Here is a 14688-nt window from a genome sequence, read left to right as displayed (position 1 = left end):
ATGTGGCTCCAGAGCCGCAGGTTGCAGACCCCCGAGTTAGGAAGATCGACGGCTGTATGTGTGTTACGCTTACAAACCATGGGCTCTGTACAGACTGTGGTAGATGCCATTGTTGTCTGTTCTGTTTTATCTGATTATCTGATGTTACATGCTGCTCCAGTGTTAAGCTTGTGTATCATATGTGCTTGTGGCTGCATTGACATTGGATGTGGGTATGCATTTTCTCACAGGTATCCGCTACACTGTGCTGTGATCTGCATGTCGAGCCCGCTATAATCACAGGTACATGTGTATTCCTCCATACAATAGGTATTCCAGTGTTGTGGCAGCCTGCCTGTGGTTTGGCCAGTGCTTTGTGACATGCCTAACAGCCTACTGTAATTACCCAGTGTGCTGTTATGTCCAGTTACTTGCAAGACATACTGCAGCCAGGCCAGCATAACTGGTGTGTATTTCGGACAAAGCAGTGGTATGTTGCAGAGATGTATGTCACTATCTACTGGGTAGTATGTGGCCCTGTATGCTCAGCACCATCAGGTATTATGTGTCAGGACAGACTGGCGTGTGTGGATCCATACACTGTGTGGGCATATGTACTCCAGTATTGTCATGATATACCCATGTACATGGCTAGTAACATCCACATTGGGAGCCGTGGTCCACATCTCTCGCATGAAGGGGACATGTGCACACTTCTGGAATGACCACAGAGTGCCAGACTTTCCACATATATTGGTCATATCCCTGCTGTAGTACACAGGATCATTACTGTGTTAGCAGTGGTACTGTACTATGACGTCCTCAGGATGTCTGTCCATAGCCAATGGTGCACATGTCTACAGCAGATGTGACTCCCACACCTAACATGTCTGTTAAGACACCACTATGACAGTAGCAACAGTCTACATGTATACCTGCAATACATCCATGACATCCCCTTGCACTAAGGGGTTGAGACTATTGGTGCTGAGGTAGCACACCACTCCATGTTCTGGACATATGGTAAACATATATGTGTACACATATATCCACATATCTATATAGATATATACGCATATACATATCCACATACATATATGGATATATACATATCCCCATACATATATGGAGATATATATGTACATATACATATACACAGCAATGACTCCAACAAGTGTCTAAGCTTCCGATGTCATTCAAAGGGGATCCAGTATCTGTTAGCCTGGGATGACATGAGTGACAAACCACGATGCTTTGCCAGAGATGGTCTGCACCTGTTGCCCCTGGGATTCATGTTACTGGCTGCAGCTCTTGGCACCCCCATAGTGCCTTAAGTAGGCAAGGTTCAAAGGACAAAACCACCATCATAACAGATACAAGCATGCAAAACTGAAGGTAAGGCTACTCAATGCTAGACGTCTAAACCTAAAAAGGCACTCTCCTGAGGCACACCTACAAATGGGAAACATCGATATCTGTGCAGTAAATGGGACCTGGATCAACGCTCCAAAGAGCACACCTGTAATATCAGGCTATGTGGAACACCTCATCACTAAGAGCTTTTAGTCCAGAGGAAAGGGGGTAATTGTCCCACTGTACACATCCCTCATTACATATATATCATATATATATATATATATATATATATATATATATATATATATATATATCCATATATATATATATATATATATATATATATATATATATATATATATATATATATATGTGCCTGAATATATTTGTCAATGTATAGATGTGTGTGCATATAAGTTCATAGATTCATAGGTAAGTACTAACCTATTGGACCTAGGGCCTATATAAGCCAAGCCAAATGGTACCCTGGTTTTGCCACCCAAGAAAACTATTTTCCTGTGCCCATGTCAAGCAGAGCCACAGAAGTGATCCCCGGGGTAAATTTCCTATCTCCCATCCAATCATCAAGATTTTTCTTGAAGAGTGCTAATGAGGAGCTTTGTTTGATATAGATAGGTAGTTTGATCCAGAGTATGGGAAGTCTCTGAGACAGGAATCTATCCCTCCAGCATGTTCTGCTTATTGTGGTGACAAGGCTTAGGTCCCTACAGTGTGCACCATTGTACTGTGTACTCCTTCCACATTGTACATTCCCTACGGTAGAATGACATGTCTGCTTGATATGTTACAGATATTGTCCCAACAGTTTACAGGTGAATTGGCTTACTGTTAAAGCATTGTAGCTGTGTTGTGGAAGGCTCTGGAGTCAGGAACTGCATGTGCTGGATATTGGATTGCATAGCATATCTGTTAGGGCTGTGGAGGGGGGGGCAACATAGCAGTAATTACCAGGTATCCCTCATTTGTGCCCCCACCCCCATTAACAGTGCATATGGTCTGTTATGTTGTAGTGAGTGGTTCAGGATGTTGTTCCCATGTGGACATGCTATACACATTTCTATCTGTATATATATATATATATATATATATATATATATATATATATATATATATATATATATATATATATATATATATATATATATATGTATATCTACATAATTATATATGTAAATATCATATATATGTGTGTGTGTGTATATATATATATATATATATATATATATATATATATATATATATATATATATATATATATATATATATAGATATATATATATATATATATAGATATATATATATATATATATATATATATATATATATATATATATATATATATATATATGTATATATACATACATATAAACATATTTATCTATTTATATACAATTGATGTTATATTATTATTTGTGAGTCATACATATATATATATATATATATATATATATATATATATATATATATATATATATATATATATATATATATATATATATACATATATATATATATATATATATATATATATATATATATATATATATACATATATATATATATATATATATATACATATAGGTGTCTATCTGTCTACATTTACAGATATATATCTGTCCATATGCCCATGCATGTTTGGCTCATAATTTTGGCCTGGACCTCATTCTCCTGGCAATTGACATGGATGATCTCAGGACTGAAGTCAGTAACTACTGATGACACCTTTGTATTTCAGACTTCAACTTCTTCAAACTATGTGTTTTAATACATATAACTGATTAACTAGCAACGTTTTAAGTGTATGAGAAAAATAATTGACATATATCCCTATTTGTACCCACATTTTGACACACTTTGTCCAGAATTCTTGCATTAAGAGGTTGTATTCTATGATATTACTACATTTCCTGTACTGTTGAATGATTGTGCTGGATGATATGCTTGTGAAAACATCAGATTTATGTATATCTGTCACGGCTTAGTGGTAAATCACTTTGTCTGTGATTCCCTTGCAGAGGCTGTTTATTTTGTTGCTGGGCGGAACACGGGCCATTGGATACAGAGTGATTAAAGCACTTTAAAGCAGTTGTAAGCAGGTTTGCGTGGGTTTGCACGGAGGTAAGCACTGCTGACTTCTGGTTACAGTGTCTTACACTCAGTTAGCTTCTAAATTGCTTAACCTGTGTGGGCAGTGCTTACCCCTGAGCAAACAGGCTTAAACCCACTTACTACTGTTCAAAAGTGCCTTAATCACTCTGTATCTAACGGGCTGTGTTTTGCCCAGCAACAAAATAAACAGCTCCTGCAAGTCAAAGCCAGGACCCTGAACACCACAGATAAAGTGATTTACCACTAAGACATGCCAGATACAAATAACTCCAATGTTTTCAGAAACATATCATCCCTTCCAGTCTTGCAACAGTACAGCGAATGTATACCAACATCTAGCTGTATGTGTGTTTAAATATATTAATATCTAAACAGATACTATATATATATATTTCTAAAACTATATACATATAAATATATATGAACATATATACATGCAAATGCCTACATTGGCACATATATGTGTCTACACCTATATGTCTACATATACACAGCAAGTTACATATGTGTATGCAGATATATATCTATGTAGGTATGTATGGACATAGGTATATATATATATATATATATATATATATATATATATATATATATTTCCCTACATCTGTAGATAGCAATGGCAGATTAACAAAAACACGTATGTCCACATGCAACATTAATGTTGTTGAGAAGCCCCACACACTATACGTCTTGTAAAAATAGGCATCCCCTTCACAGCCAAACATATCCGTCCTGCAATGCACTACCAAATGCTGCAGATCCTGTAACCAGGACCTGACACAACATGGGCACAAGATGTTAACAGTACTACATCCCACCTGTGTGATGTCAGGCTGGTATTGGTAACATATCATGCAGTACAGTCTGCCTCCCATAGGAAATGTAAAATGTGGAAGCCATCAACATACCCAGGATACAGATAAGCTCAAACCACCGATAACTCATTTGGTCGAAACTCATACCATCGACACATGGCATTCAAAGCATTATGCCCTTTCCCCACTGGAGCATGACCCTAGAGTTAGAATAAATAGAGGGGTTTGGGGGGCACAGCCCCCACAATGGGGGGTGTGGGGGTATAGCCCCCCCACATACATAGTAAATTTCACAGATACATGTGGATAGTTATAACAAAGATGACAATATTTATCTAAATAATGTGGGGGACTATGCCCCCCACACACCCCCATCTATTTATTCTAACTCTAGAGTTGCGCTACAGTGGCGAAAGGGCATAATGCTTTGAATGCCATGTGTCGATGTTATGAGTTTCGACCAAATGAGTTGGTGTTTTGAGCTTTAGGTGTTTTGGTCTCTCTGAAAATGTTGTTGATCATATGAACTGTCGATCATATGAAGTATATCCATATATATATATATATATATATATATATATATATATATATATATATATAGATCTCTCTCTCACTCTCTCTCTCTCTATATATATATATATATATATATATATATATATATAGATATAGATATACATGTGACTACACATACACATGCAGATATATCTACATTAAGATACATACGTAGAAGGTGCACACAGTATGGAATAGCCACTATGCCTACAGTTAACACTAGAACAACTGGACACTGTATGGGCCACCCATACAAATGACAATCATTGCCTGCAACATATACTCGCAGAGAGATCATAGGGAAAACACCACACACAGGTTTGCCAAAATTGAATACCTTTAATTGTGTACTATTACAATTCTATATGACATGTCATATAGAACTGTAATAGTACACAATTAAAGGTATTTCAGTTCTATATGCCATGTCATATAGCTGTTCAGACACGGACATCCATATAAACAGAGTAATGCAACTGTGAAACAGTTATACTAATACATTAGTCTGAAAAGGTTCACCCTTCAGTTTGTACAATAGTGAGGACAGACTGAGCCACAGGATATCAAACAATCAACAGTATGTAATGCAGGTGATTAGTTCAGCAGCCTCTATCTACACTAGGTGGTAAAGATGTCATGCGACCAAATGGGTTGTAACTGTTATATAATAAGGCATAACTGATATCATCACATGCACACTGACAAACATAACAGTCTGTATGGCAGGAGGCAGCAGGCTTGCATTAACCCAATTTATGTAAGCAATGTAAATATAGGTGAAGTATATGGTACTGTATATCCAGATACCTTAAGGCAGCTCACCCCTGATACCCCCACATTTTTTAACAGCCTAGGACATTTATGGTGCCCCCCCCCGACTCAATAATACAGGGCCATATACCACTGTTACATTCACTGGCCTCTGGAGTGCATAAGAGCACACATGTATTGTGTAAGTGACGCCCACATATATATGGCCCCTGCCCCACCATATGTGTGATGGATACAACAGAAGTGGACTGATGGCAGCAATGGTAGTGTGATATACTCACAGCCCACTATGGAACAACCCCTAACAGCATGTCATATATGCAAAGCTTGGTATGTAGGTGGAGGACAGAGGCTGGAACACAGGCACAAATGTGGAAAACTGTTGCCATACACTTAGCAAGTTGCTGGTGTTACAGGATAGTCTGCAACATACCTTTAGTCAGGGAATTGAGGTTAGAAACAGAAATGGATGTAGCCATGTACTGACAGCACTTAACACACACACTGCCAGTGAAATATCTGACACAGGACCTGTGTGGTGGACAGAGAACACAAGATAGGCACACCTCTGGCCACTAAGAGGATAGGCCCACAGTTGAGAGCTATGCAGACAGACTGCATTTCAAGGTAAAATACTATGTACACACACACCCTGTAACACCAGTACTATACAAAGCATAGCACACCTCTATGCACACTCTGTCTGTAGTTCCTGAACCTCCTACAAATATGTAGCTGCCCTGAGTGTGCCGGTTCTCCTGTAAGAGGTATTGCTACCTGCTGTTTGTAACACTAATGCCCACACACAGGAAGGATGTCTATCACACAGGCAATGTAAAGGGACCACACCTACATGATGTAGGGGGTTAGAGTAAGTGGTTGCCATGACAGTGGTGATTGGAAGTACTACACATGTGTAATTATACATATATATATATATATATATATATATATATATATATATATATATATATATATATCTGGATAATAATATGTACATATATTTCCACCATATGTTGTCCTGGACATGGAGTGTAGCCCTATCTCAGCCTCTATAGCCCCACAGTCATAGTACAAGGGATGTAAGGTATGTATAGCAGGTATATTAGTAGACTATTGCTACTGTCATTGGGTTTGTCATCACAGACATGGTGTGTGTTGGAGGTCACATCTGCTTATAACATGTGTGCCATTGGCTACTGACAGACATCCTAAGGGCATCATAGTAAAGTACCACTGCTAGCACGTAATGTCCCTGTGGACTGCAGCAGTGATACTGGCAAGTATATGTGGGCATTCTGAGACACTCGGCACAGTCCAGAGGTATACACATAACCCCTTAGTGCTAAACATGTGTACCATGCCTGACAATATGGATGTAGACAGCCATGTGGATGGGTATAACACATAACGGCTGGAATACATTTGCCACCATAGGTTATGGATTCACACACCCCTGTCTGGCCTGACACATAATAATCACTGGTACAGGGGTGTCATGACCACATACTACCCACTAGATATTGACATACATCTGTACAACATCCCACTGGTCTGTCTGACATACATGACTGTTAAGGGAGGCCCAGCAGCAGTACATCTTGCAAGTATCCGAACATGACATCTCACTGGGTAAGTACACTAAGCTGCTAGCCATGTAAAAATGCACTGTGCAGGCTGCAGGTAGACTGGCTCAACACTGGCCTACATCTCCTATGAGGGAATGCACATGTACCTGCATATATAGCAGGCTCTACAGGCATGTCACACCACAGGGTAAGATGCATTTGTGTGAAAGTGCATAACCACAGTCAATGTGAACACAGCCACAGCCACATATGTTAAGCTAGCATAATATTACAGTATATGGGCTGTATCTGTTCGACACCATCCTCATATGTGCCACTCACAAACTGACCCTACATATACTGGGCTGATACACAGTTTGGTCTGATGACTGTCTGTGGTATGGGACATGTGTGTGTATGGCCCTACAAACATGTATGCCAGTATGTTACCATACAGTGGAGCAACATGTAACATCACATAGGACAGGATCTAGAACAATAACATCTACCACAGTCTGTACACAGGCTAAAGTACATATTAACAATACACACACTGTCGACATTCACCATAAGTACACAGACCTCAGTACTGTACAAACATCCACAGAATGTCCAAGTTATGTCATCAAATATAACCTTTACTGTACATAATGTGTAGCAGTCTGATATCTCACTGGCTTCTTATCTGATATGATGACACTAATTATCATGTACAGCACATATGCACCACTTAATGCACAATATATGTACACAGGTTGACAGAGTTGTGGCTGGAAGCACATACGCAGGGCCAATAAGGACATGTTACTGCGATAACCTCATACATTTTCTTGTCGTAACAGGGTTTGTTGCAACATATGTCCTATGAGGGATAAGAAGCCAGTAACTGTCACGGCTTTCACCATTTAATGACTGCAATCCTCACACTACCTTCTGCAGTCCACAAATAGATGCTCCATTGGTAACACATGAAACCAAAGGCACAACACACTACCCTGTCTGCAGATGACCCTGCAGATGGGGATTCATCATAAACATGGAACTGACATGGCAGATATTGAGACATGTAGGACATCATATCCACACACACACTGTTAAACCAACAGTACTCCAAATGCAGTATAGCAGCACTTACAGTCTGTAGTCAGGTCAGGCATATTCCCCTCCTGTGTTTTGCCCTGTTTCCACAGTGTATGTTGTTAGAGGTAACTCCCCAATCCATCTCAGATGCTGTTTGCCAAACAACAGATCTAGTTCCTGTTCACAATGAATGAAAAGGGCCAATACCAACATGATGTTCCTAGATATTGGAGTGTGTTTCAATGCAATTGGCTATGAGAATGTTACAACATCTGTTCCACATGCAATCAGCTAGGGGAGGGCTGAAATTCGTGCACAGGCCATCAGCTGCTCATGAGCATCACTTAAAATACTCATGCTGCTGCCAAGCGAAGCAGGTGTAGGTCTCCACATCCACCAGAGAGGAAGTGGGAGAGGCCGACAGAGGCAAAGACAAGTCAGGGGGTGGTGGGAGAATAATACCTAAGCATGTTTGTGTCACGCACCTACCAGCACAAAGTATCAAACCCCTGATGACTATGTATTGCTATCACAGTTCTATGCAGTTATTGGATGTGCCATATGGGTTACCTGTTGTCGGGCCCTCAGAACATATATGTGATGGTGACTGACATCTGCAACAGGGATATGGTAGCTAGATGGTAGGTGATGCACACATGCCTGTCTGCATGAACAGGTGCCAGCATCAACACAGCCATACTCTCAGTGGGACACACACACACATTGACACACTTGGCAGGGCCAGGATTACAACTCATCAGTAGTGGGATTGCCACAACACATCACTGTACAGGTATCACATGCATCACATGGGTCATACAGGGGTTGTATGGGCAAAGGGTATGGTGAGGTGTCTGACATCAGACAGCATGCTTCACTATGCCATGGGGGTTGTAGGGAGTGTGGATGTGAACATATGCACCAATTTTCCCTTAAACTACCTTCCTCGGCTGTACTGCTGATCTAAACAGCATATCCATCCTACTGAAAGTTTCATCTACTATTCTCTATCTGTAAAAGCCTAGCACTTACAGTACAGTAACTTGCACCTTGATAAAGCACTCTTATTATAGATACCAGCCCCACCAGCCTAAAACCCACTTCCCCGGAGTCCTTGAAAGTCTCTTTATCTACGATCAGTTGCTAGTGTCCTCTCCAGCTCAACTGGTGACTGGGAATATTGAGGCAATGTTTGCAACCGCTCCCTCATACACAGACAATCCTCTCCTTCTCCCCAAAACACAAATACATGAGATGCAACTATACGGCCAAACTGGAGGCTGAGCTCTCTCAACACAGGACTGGCAAGACCAGACAGGAGGAGAAGGTAACCACACACACAACACCAGTCACACATGAACTTCAAATCATACACATACTCACACAAAGACATATACTGGAGGCTCAAAAAAAAAATTAAAAAAAGCAGATATGCTGACAAGCCACACGCTCTCGCAAGGACGGGGGCTTACTGTGTCACCCTGTTCCGCTTCGCTGCAAAGGCAGGGCCCCCCCCCTAGTGCCTTTTTTTAGGCAAGGCTCAAATTCTAAACCTACCACCCTAGAACACCAAAAACAAAAAAACTAAGGGTAATGCTGCCAGAAGCTCTCTCAAGATGGTCACGCTCTTTAGCACCTCAGCATGGAGAACATCGATGTAACCAGTTGTGCTGGAAGACCTGGTTCAAGGCTCCTGGAGCCACCCCCTCACTCCCAGCCATTCAATGCCAGGTTTCACTCCGGGGGTGTCCATATTCATAAAGACACCCACACCCTCAAGGTTGGTGTGGCAGATGATGCATCGGAGACCATCATAAACTCAAATGCCATGGAACAACTAGTCACCATCCCCACAAGAGGAGAAAAAATACTCTCATCATCATCAACATAACATGGGATCAAAATGTTCACACCGAAGTATACCCCCCCTCTGAGACTCAGATCATCAAACTAATCTCGCTTGGAGGGTCCTCATCCCGCCCCCACCTGAAAACAAAACAGTGAAGTGAAAACTCTCAAAGCCCGATTTCACTAAAAAAAACTAGTGTGGTCTTAAAGGCCCTGAGCCAGTGGTAAACATTACTCAAACTGCTGAATCATTTACAAATGCCTTCTACCAGCACCTACAGGACTGCATGGATCAGGCAATCCCAAACAAAACTAAGACTCTCTGTACCAAAAGGCAAGCGCCCAATCCAGTCTGGCTACAACAAAAGGAGGAAGCTACTACAAGATAGAGTAAAATCCTTGAAAGGTAAGACACTTTTTGATCATTATAAAAAAAAAAGCTTCCTTCTATAAAATCAATCAAGGCAAAATTTTGAGAGAAAACGCTAAGGACTTAGAAGAGAATCATAAGGCCTTCTTTAGCTATAGAAATAAAGGAGAGGAGGAAACCCAGATATGAATATGCTCAGAATTAGTTCAAAATGAAAAAAACTGACACCAACACAACCACACTGGCTGGGCTGGGTTCTAAAGGGTCTCCCTCCCCCCCTCCCCCCAAATTCCAGACCTCAGGATACGTACTCCAAGGAGTGGCACGCCACTGTGGGTCCCACTCATAAGGGCGGTGTGCACAGACCCTGGAAAAATTACCGCCATTAATGGATATGCTTTATCTCAGTTTGGCTTTGTCAAAGGCAGATCCTGCCTCTTAAACTTGGTTGACTTTTCGAGAAAGGCAGTCCATACAGCCTACCTCGACCTGGCAAAGGCCTTCACAAATACCCCACTCAGGTATCATCGAAAACTCATCAGCGTTGACAGTAGCCTTTCGTTTGACACCTCATGTAGCTAAAGTAGGAAAAAAACCTATATAGGAGGTCATCGCCCCCTGTACTCATCACTTATTAGACTATGATTTGAGTACAATGCCCGCTCGAATGAAAGGATAAAGGGTCTCAAAATATGTCTTATAGCTGCCGACTGAAAGAACTTCAGTCTCATACCGCTTGCTCAGAGGTGACTGTGCTGACATATCTCCTATGCTGTGGAACAAAATCCCGGTACATGTGAGGCAGAGCACCTTCTCTTGTTGTTCAAGAGGAATCTTGACCAATGGATGGGAGATTGCAGATATACCCCAGGATTACAAATGATAGGCATAGTTTTTATTCAAACTAAAGGGGGTGCAAAGCATAATAACTATGGGCTAGGCTTATAAATGCCCCAGATGATAGCCCTAGAATGAAAAATGAACCTATGAACCTATGAACCTATATAACACACACACAAACACACAGGGTGCCAGTACTGACATGCATGGGTGCATGTCTGCACAGGTGTGTGGTGGTTGACTGTGCCAGATGGCTGTACAAGGCTAAGCAATGGGTATACCTTGGCATCAGGTGACATGATGATGTTCTGCATTGTGGCTCAGGCTGTAGTGGCTGCATTTGCCCACACAGGTGGGTATTGTATCCCCATCCCGTCACCTGGGTGACTATTGTGTGTGGCCAATGCTGTGCATTGCTTGCCATGTATGTGTTCCTTAGTCCATGGCATGGATGGTGTTTCGGATGTGCACACCTCCCACATGCATGTACAGTGACATGTGGAACTATACCTGGGGTGTCTCACCCATGTTGTGAACACAGATTATCATCAGATGTGCCAGTCTTGCCCACCTGTGGCGGGAACTGGTAATGGGCAGCAGTTTTACCCTGCACATAAATTGATAGCATGCTAACGTTATTCCCTGTTGTCAGTGGCATCTGTCAATACAGGGCATGTTGTCAGGCATGGTATGTCCTTTGTGGGTCACATGTGATGGCACCACAGGTGTTTTAGGTGTCCATTGGGGAACATGAGGAAGGTGCACTGTCTGCATGTATGTGCATATTGGACAGATGCACAGGGTGCCATGCCCTTTCTAGCTCACAGCTATCACTGCATAGTTACTATCAGTGGCCAATATGTAGTGTATTACCCACATATTGGCTGTTGCCTAGGCATGTGTATGTGTATGAGACATCGGTTGAGAGTGTGCTCTGGTTAATACTGGGGTTGCTAACTGTGATTGCCTGGCATTGATGTCAAATGTCTGGTTATGGCTTTGCACCCCAGCCTCTCAGCTATTTCACATCTGTTATCCCTGTATGGTGGACATTGTGATATATAGTAGGACCACCATATATGAAATAGGCAAAACCCACACTACATTGGCAACAGGTGTCACACACTCACAACCACCTCCACACAGGATACATGTTACAAACACACGCACGCACACACACACACACACACACACACACACACACACACACACACACACACACACACACACACACACACACACACCTGTCATGTCTGGGAGTAGAACCCCTACCTAACTAGTTTATTACACTGCAGCACTATGCAGTTATAGTACACCCCACGGAGATTACTGGAGTACTCCTTCCCCAAAGGTGTATACCACATTGGATGACATCAGCAGGATTGCCAAAGTAGGACATTCAAAGTGTAGTGAGTGTGACTAGCCTAAAATGCATTGCCCCCTACACAGACAGTAACACAAATGCAAAACATCCATTACTGACATATGTGGGTATAGAACCCCTAACAGAAGTCTATATCATACTACCGCATGAGCTGTTATAGGATGCACCACGGGGATTATTAGGGAACTCCTTCCCCAAAGGTGTATTTCACAATGACTGACGTCAGCAGGATTGTCAAGTAGGCCATTTGAAATGTACTGTGTGTGACTAGCCTAAAATGCATTGCTCCCTACACAGACATTGAGACACACACAAAACATCCACAACCGACATGTGTGGGTATAAAACCCCTAACAGAGGTCTAGATCACACTATAGCATGGAGCTGTTATAGGATCGCCATGGGGATTACTAGAGAACTCCTTCCCCAAAGGTATATTTCACAATGAATGACATCAGCAGGATTGCCAAAGTAGGCCATTTGAAATGTACTGAGTGTGACTAACCTATAATGCATTGCTCCGTACACAGACATTGAAACACACACAAAATATCCAGAACTGCCATGGGTGGGGATGGAACCCTACCATAGTTCTACATCACACTGCAGCAGTACCCAGTTACAGGATACGCTACAGAGATTACTGGGCTACAACCTTCCCAGAGGTGTATTTATAGGTGGGTGACATCAGCAGGCTTGCCAAAGTTGAGTATATGAATTGTAAGGAGTGTGAGTTCCCTAAAAAGCATTGCTCTCTACAATGTCATAGACAGACAGGCACACACACAAATGCACACACAGTCACCATGTCTGGGGTTAGAACTCCTACCTAACTAATTTATCACCCTACAGCAGTATGCAGTTATGGGACGCATCACAGAGATTACTGAGCTACAACTCTCCCAAAGGTGTATTTCACATTGGATGACCTCAGCAGGCTTGTCATAGTAGGGCTATGGGGAGGGTGGTGTGTGCATGGGCCATAACTCATTCATCTAGGAGTGACACACCACATGCGGGCACACATGGGGTCATATGTCACAGGTACGTGTATACAGTTGCTAGATGACTACTTCCTTGTACAGTCATGTTGCACAGCTGGCGCATGCACCACATAGTTTGTAATGCTGACAGATACTGGTGGCTAGTATCTGCAGTGAGTGACATCTGCACCTCATTTGTTTGAGGCCCTTTGGCTGTGTGCTTGGTGGGACAGGCCTGGATGGCTCCTTGTCACAGTCACCCTCTTCCACACATCTATGTACATCTACCTTTGGCTTATTATAGTGTGTTGTCCTGACATATATGTCTGTATTCCTATCCACTGTGCGTGCAAGGCATGTGTGGTGCATACTGACAAGTGTCTGCACTAACAACTGCAATTGCCAGATATGTCTGGTCCACTGGTGTTTGCAGTCATGGCCTTCATGTGTTAAGTGCATGAGCATGCCCAGTATGACCTTTCAGTATGTTGTAGACTGACATTGCCTTCATTTCTCTATGTTGTAGACTGACATTGCCTTCATTTCTCTAAGTGTGTGAGCATGCCCAGTATGGCCATCTGTACTGAATTTGTGGATCGTGTCCAGGTAGTTTGTGCTGTAGTGCTGACCTTTGTGTTGTACACCAGCAGGTAGCATGCTGTCTCTGCAGGGTATCCATCGATTATTTGGCTTTGACTGTTACTACATTTCTGCATAGCAGGGGGGGTGTACACCTGATAGTTTCTACATTTCTACACAGGAGTGGGGGGGCACACCTGACTGTTATTACATTACTATGTAGGATGGGAGGGGACACACCTGACTATTTCTACATTTCTACACAGGCGTGGGGGGCACACCTGACTGTTATTACATTACTATGTACGATGGGGGCACACCTGTCTATTTTTACATTTCTACACAGGGTTGGGGGGCACATCTGGCTGTTATTACATTACTATGTAGGATGTGAGAGGAGCATGTGAAACTTGTACACATTTGCTGTGACTGT

This window comes from Protopterus annectens, chromosome 3.part0 (genome assembly GCF_019279795.1).
Source record: "Protopterus annectens isolate FY-2018-M chromosome 3.part0, PAN1.0, whole genome shotgun sequence".
Classification (NCBI taxonomy): Eukaryota; Metazoa; Chordata; order Ceratodontiformes; family Protopteridae; genus Protopterus; species Protopterus annectens.
The sequence above is the reverse complement of the archived record's forward strand: the minus strand, read 5'-3'. Positions refer to the sequence as shown.